Here is a 7,513-nt window from a genome sequence, read left to right on the forward strand (position 1 = left end):
GCAGCAGAACTACTCCTGCTTCTGGGCTTCCCCCTCCTCCTCAGTGACGATGAGGGGACCCCAGACACAGAGCCTCAGGCCAGGCTCTGCAGGATGTAGAGCTTATGCACAAGAAGTCAGGCTGGGTCTGGGCCGTGTAGAGAGAGGGAAGGAAGGACGTTGATTAGTGCCAGACACCACCTGGCAGGGGAGAGACGAAGCTGTGGGAGGGACTGAAGATGCCTGGGTGAGGTGAGGGGCACGATGCTTGACTTCTGCTTTAAAAAATGTTCTCTGATAGCAATACTGTCATGAGGAAGGATGGAGAAGGTCCAGGCATCACATTTCCAAGTTCAGGCCCCTGAGAGAATGATAAAACCAATAACCCTGAGAGGGACACAGGCGGTACAAGAACTCTGGTGAAGGACTGTGCAAGGGTGAGTTTGGATGGTATCCTTTTAAGGTGTCTATTGGAACTCAGTGCTGAATACTTGCGTAGATGGTTTTGATGCTCAAGAGGGAGATCCAGGCTGGGGACTCAGAGGCACCACCATGTAATCCAAGGCCCATGGGAGGAGGGGTTTTACCCAGGGAGAGTCAAAGCAGGGAGACGAAAGGAGAGGGGGAAAAGGGAAAGGAAAATCTAGCGAGAGAGGGAATGGGAAAGGAGTCGGCCGCCACAGGAGAGATCCAAGGGTTCAGTGAAAGAAACAGGAAGTGGTATTCAAGAAGCCAGGAGGTCATTTTGATAGGTGAGTGAGGACTTAGGGCCTGAAAGAGGTCTTTTGGGCAGAGTCATTAGTACTGAGATGTCTCCTCCCAAACTATTTTTGATCAATCACTTACTAACATTTTATTGCTCACCAAAGGCCAGGAGGAGGTGAGTCGAGATCATAGGCAAGTTGGAGAGCAGCCTCAGGGAAGGATGAGGGAGGGACCAGGCTGAGATGGTTTGATAAGACCTCGAAAAGAGAAGCAGGTAGATTGAACAGTGAGCTGCTCTTTACTGAAATGTGATCATGAAAGAAGAGGATTATTCTGTATTTTCACCTCTAAAATAGAAGGATGAAGGAATTAACATTTATTGAGCGGTTGCTACATGCTGGGTGTATAAATCTTTCAACATGGCTACGATATAGATTTTACTATACCTCTCAAGGGAAGCACACTGACTGAAACCACCCACTCTGGCCAGGCACCATGGTAACCATTTGCATGAGTTGTTTTATGACAGGAGGTCCTGGTAAGGAACACAGAACTAATAAGCCACCACCAACCAGGGGAGTTCGGGAAAGGTCAAACACTGTGTGTCCAACCACCTCCCAGAATCCTCCTCTCTGGCATCCATCTTGGCTGAACAAGGCATGCACCACCAGGAAGGACTCAGAATGATTGGCTAAAGACAACCCGGAAACTAATCCCATCACCATAAAACCCAAGACTGTGAGCCTGTGGCAGAGCAGTTCTCCTGGGTTCCCTTACCCTCCTGCTCTCCACCCGGGTGCCCTTTCCCAATGAAATCTCTTGCTTTGTCAGCACTTATGTCTCCTCCAACAATTCACTTCTGAATGTTAGACAAGAGTCCACTTTCGGGCGCTGGAAGGGAGTCCCCCTTCCTGCAACATACCAACTATCCAGGGAGAGAAAACCGAGGTCCAAAGAGGCTCAGCTATTTTCTAAATGTCACCCAGAACGAGGTTTGTCTGAAACTAACACCCATTCTTTTCATATCACTTTTGTTCGTTTGTCCACCAACTATTTATTGAAAACCCATTACATGCCAAGATTGGAATTCATCTCTGAGGTGACAACTGGAGACAAATCAGGCAAGATCACCACCCTCATGAAACCTACAGGTTTTCAAGGTGTCAAGATTAATCAATAGTCACATAAATAATGATTTATTTGCAGTTTGGATAAATGTTAGGAAAAAAAAGAATTGTGAACAACCTGAGGATGTAACAGTAAGCCTGGTCTAGCCTGTACAGTCAGGAAGACGCGCTTGAAAAAGGAGAAGTCAGGACAAGACCTTGAGGATGAGTGGAGCGGTCCCAGGAGCAGTGCTGGTGGGGCTGGTGGGGCTGACATCTAACAGTCAATGACTTTTTAAAACTTTTTATTTTGTATTGGGGTATAGCCAATTAGCAATGTTGTGATAGTTTCAGGTGGACGGTGAAGGGACTCAGCCATTCATGTACACGTATCCATTCTCCCCAAAACTCTCCTCCCATCCAGGCTACCGCATAACACTGAGCAGAGTTCCATGTGCTAAATGGTAGGTCCTTGTTGGTTACCCATTTTAAATATAGCAGTGCACACATGTCCATCCCAAACTCCTTAACTATCCCTTCCCCCATCCTTCCCACCCTGGAACCATAAGTTCGTTCTCTAAGTCTGTGATAACGGTCTATGATTCTTGCAGAGATGGGACAGACTAAAGGATTACATAATCCCATACTATCCTGGGCAAGTCTCTATCCTGCTGGGCTGTGAGTGTTTTCTCACTCCTCTCTTTGCCCTGAGTGACCATGAGTGCCCTTCTAGCCCTAGAACTCCCTTACTCTCTGTTTAGTAAACTCACCTGGCCCTGCAGATATCCCTGCATTGAGAAAAAGATGCACTTAGCCCAGGGGAGCGTCTTGGCTGAAAAAGGTGCTCTTCCACTTGGCAATCTGCTTTCCCTTCAGGCACTTGGTTTGGGCGTCACAAATAAAATTTAGATTGTGCTCCTCAATGTAGAATTGAAATGGGTCTTAGCCTAGCTCTCAAAAGGACCAGAATGTTTCACAAAAATGACAGTATTAAGTTGTGGGGGGATATCTGCTATCTAGACAAATCATAATGGTCACATTTTTATTGAACTAGTGAATTTGGGGAAGGGCCTTGAACCCCAAATATGTGTGTAACTAGATTTTGCTGCATCATTTCAAAATGGCTCAACAGCAGTGGGAAAACTGAGTCCCAAAGAGTTGAATCTTGGGACCGGAACTAGAAAAGGCCTCCCCAAAGTTCCACCCTTAGGCCCCACACGCCGCTCTGCAGGCACGTTGCTCTGAATATCCTGAGCTCTCTGACTCCCAGGACCTGTGGAGCGGCAGGACCGTGGCCTGTGCGGCCCCTGGTTCCTGTTTCACTCCTTCAGCATGCTCTTTCTTCAGATGGTACCAGGGGTTGGTCATATGTCCAAGGAGCTCTGAGACTCGTGCCTATAGAACATCTCAGTTAGAGGAAGGCTGTCTACTAATGAGATCACTCTTGCTGGCTGGCACAAGATTGGTTTCACTGTGTGTAGTAGGATGGGGAATGTGTGTGTGTGTGCATACTTATGTGGTGTGTGTACAGATGAGAGGTATGTATGGTGTAATGTGTGTATTTATGTCTGGGTGTGGATGTAGTGTGGTGTGTGATGGTTTATGTGTGTGATGTGGTATGTGATATGAGTGATGAGGTGTACATGTGTATGTGGTGTGTGTATGTGTATGGTATAGCACGGTGTGTGTATGTATGTGTGTGAGGGGAGGTGATGTGCATGTGGTATGTGTATATGTGCTCATGGTATGTGTATATCTGTGTTGCGGGGTGTGCATGTGTATATGTGTGTAGTATGGTATGTATAGAAGCAGAAGATATTAAGAAGAGATGGCAAGAACACACAGAAGGACTATACAAAACAGATCTTAATGACCCAGATAACTACGATGGTGTGATCACTCAGCTAGAGGCAGACATTCTGGAATGAGAAGTCAAGTGGGCCTTACGAAGCACCACTACAAACAAAGCTAGTGGAGGTGATGGAATTCCAGTTGAGCTATTTCAAATCCTAAAAGATGATGCTGTGAAAGTGCTGCATTCAATATACCAGTGAATTTGGAAAACTCTACAGTGGCCACAGACTGGAAAAAGTCAGCTTTCATTCCAATCTCAAAGAAAGGCAAGGCCAAAGAATGTTCAAACTACTGCACAATTGCATTCATCTCACATGCTAGCAAAATAATGCTGAAAATTCTCCAAGTTCAGCTTCAACAGTACATGAACTGAGAACTTCCAGATATTCAAACTGGATTTAGAAAAGACAGAGGAACCAGAGATCAAATTGCCAATATTCACTGGATCATAGAAAAAGCAAAAGAATTTCAGAAAAACATCTACTTATGCTTTATTGTCTGTGCCAAAGTCTTTGACTGTATGGATCATAACAAACCATGGGAAATTCTTAAAGAGGTGGGAATACCAGACCACCCTATCTGCCTCCTGAGAAATCTGTATGCAGGTCAAGAAACAACAGTTAGAACCAGATGTGGAACAATGGACTGGTTCCAAATTCGGAAAGGAGTATGTCAAGGCTGTATATTATCACACTGCTTACTTAACTTATATGCAGAGTACATCATGTGAAATGCTGGGCTGGTAGAAGCACAAGCTGGAATCAAGATTGCAGGGAGAAATATCAATAACCTCAGATAGGCAGGTGACACCACCCAGATGACAGAAAGTGAAGAAGAATTAAAGGCACTCTTGATGAAAGTGAAAGAGGAGAGAGAGTGAGACACCTGGCTTGGAACTCAACATTCAGGAAAGTCAAGATCATGGCATCCAGTCCCATCACTTCATGGCAGATAGATGGGGAAATAATGGAAACAGTGAGAGATTTAATTTTGGGGGGGCTCCAAAATCACTGCAGATGGTGACTGCAGCCATGAAATTAAAAGATGCTTGCTCCTTAGAAGAAAAGCTATGACCTACCTAGACAGCATATTAAAAAGTAGAGACATTACTTTGCTGACAAATGTCCATCTAGTCAAAGCTATGGTTTTTCCAGTAGTCATGTATGGATGTGAGAGTTGGCCTGTAGAGAAGGCTGAGTGCCGAAGAATTGATACTTTTGAACTGTGGTGTTGGACTCTTGAGAGTCCCTTGGACTGCAAGGAGATCAAACCAGCCAATCCTGAAGGAAATTAGTCCTGAATATTCACTGGAAGGACTGATGCTGAGGCTGAAGCTCCAACACTTTGACCACCTGGTGAGAAGAACTGGATCATTGGAAAAGACCTTGATGCTGGGAAAGACTGAAGGCAGGAGGAGAAGGGGATGACAGAGGATGAGATGGTTGGATGACATCACCAACTCGATGTACATCAGTTTGAGCAAGCTCCGGGATTTGGTGATGGACAAGGAAGCCTGGTGTGCTGCAGTCCATGGGATTGCAAAGAGTGTATATGGTGCACAGCTGAGCAACAGAACTTACTGACTGATGGCATGTGTATGTAAATGTGTGGTAGGATGTGTTGTGTGTATGTGGTATATATGTATGTGTACAGGGTATAAGTATATACACATGGGGTATATGTATATATGTGTGTGGCAGTATGTGTGTGTGTGTGTGTAATATATCTATGTATGTGTGGCAGTGTTTGTGTATGTATGTGGTGGTGGTGGTGGTTTAGTCACTAGGTCGTGTCCGACTCTTGCAACCTCATGGACTGTAGCCTGTCAGGCTCCTCTATCCATGGGATTCTCCAGGCAAGAATACTGGAGTGGGTTGCCATTTCCTTCTCCAGGGGATCTTCCCTACCCAGGAATCAAACAATCGAACCCAGGTCTCCTGCACTGCAGGCAGATTCTTTACCGACTGAGCTATGAGGGAAGCCCTGTATGTATGTGGTGTATTCTGTGTGTATTTATGTGTGGTAAGTAGTATGTTTGTGTTGTATATGTATATGTATGTTTTTGTATGTATGTACATGTGTGGTGGGGAGTTTGTGTGTGTGTGATGTGTTATAAATATGTAAATGTGCAGTAAAAAGTTTGTGTGTGGTGTGGTGTGTGTCTGTAAGTATGTGGTGCGGTATGTGTACTGGTGGGGCACTGGGCATATTGACTGTTATTTCCCACCCACACAAACATCATGTGGCTCTTCTGTGAACCCACTCCTCCCCAGATGACTCACCCAGATGTTTGGCTCCTTATTTTTCACCCAGTCCTCTCTAAACTGGAAGGGAATAAACACCATGTTTATTCCCAATAAATATCCAATTCCTTCCTCTGTTCTCCAGTATTTCCCTGAGTCCAGGAATTGCTGGTCCTGACCCCTTCTATCCATCTTACTCAGGATTCACTGGTTCCCCAGTTCACGCCCAGGTTAGCCCCTGACTCTGCTGGATGGCTGCTCCTTTGTGGGCTCAGCTCAAAGGCTCTCCTCCCCATCTCTAGCCTTGGCCATGTCCACCAGACCCAGGTTACCTCCACCTCCTCTGCGAGCTTCTGCAAACCCTGCCCTTGAGTAATTCTCCTTGGAGAGTCCCGCTCACTGTCAGCTGGGAGAGAGCCTGCCCACGATCATACATCTTTTAGTATATTTGAAGCAGCTTCTCAGGGATCACAACTCATACCAAAGTTCATTTCAGCTTCGTCATGATGAGAGAGGCTCTAAACCAATGAAGAAGTTTCTGTCTTGGTAATGATATGTAATTGTGGAAAAATAAGGAAATAATCATTGTCAGATAGAACACAATAAATTATATCTGCTTACACTTCCTGCAGGATTGGTTCAAGTCCCTTGATCAACTTTCAAGGGTGACTATCAGCTGGGTGGGTTTCCTACGTGAGGCTTTTAAACTCATTAAAATAAATCATAAAACTGCTAGAGCACCTTATCAACATTTTATCAAGAATGTAAGTTATCCTCGGAAGGAGCACCTATTCCAACAAACCACAGAATTTTGACGCAGTTAGATTTAGGACAGATGGTGCTGGTGGTGAAGAACCCTGCTGCCAGTGCAGGAGACGCAAGAGACATGAGTTCCATCTCTGGGTTGGGAAGCTCCCCTGGGAAAGGCCATGGCAACCCGCTCCAGTATCCTGCCTGGAGAACCCCACGGACAGAGCAGCCTCGCGGGTTATAGTCTATGTGGTCCCAAAGAGTCAGACGCAACTGAAGCAACTTAGCGTGCACGATTTAGGACAACTTCTTTTCAGTAGGTGCTATTTCTTGTGCTTTCACTGCAGCAGTGGAAGTTAGGGACAGTTTATCTCTGGCTGAATAAAGATTTGAGTGAAAGCAAGTGCTGGCTGTGGAGGACTTCACTCAGAGTTGGATCCCCAGACCCAGCATGGGACCAGTCAGCAGTCGTGGGCTGCAATGATGTAGTGGTGAAAGATGTCCCTCAGGCTGATGATGTTCAGGTCTTTGTGGATCAAGTCTGTCCTGTGCTTGTGAGATGAGGCTTGATCCAAACCAGAACTCCAACTTTACCAGTTCCTGACCAACCATCCCATCATGGGACAAACACACACAGAACTACTGTGAAGTAAAACAGCCAATCCAGGAAAGAAGAAGTGATTTATTTACACATGTGAGGCAATCCCATTTGGAACCAGCTTGCATGAGGTTAGGAAAGAAAGAAGGGTAAATACAAGAACTGGGTTTCTATTTTTACACCTAGGACAAAGCTAATTGTTTTACAGAGGATATGTCTCTGCCTGAATCAGACAGTTTTACTATGAGCATGTTTTGTTCAAGACACATAACCACTAA

The sequence above is a fragment of the Cervus elaphus genome, chromosome 15 (genome assembly GCF_910594005.1).
Source record: "Cervus elaphus chromosome 15, mCerEla1.1, whole genome shotgun sequence".
NCBI classification, from domain to species: domain Eukaryota; kingdom Metazoa; phylum Chordata; class Mammalia; order Artiodactyla; family Cervidae; genus Cervus; species Cervus elaphus.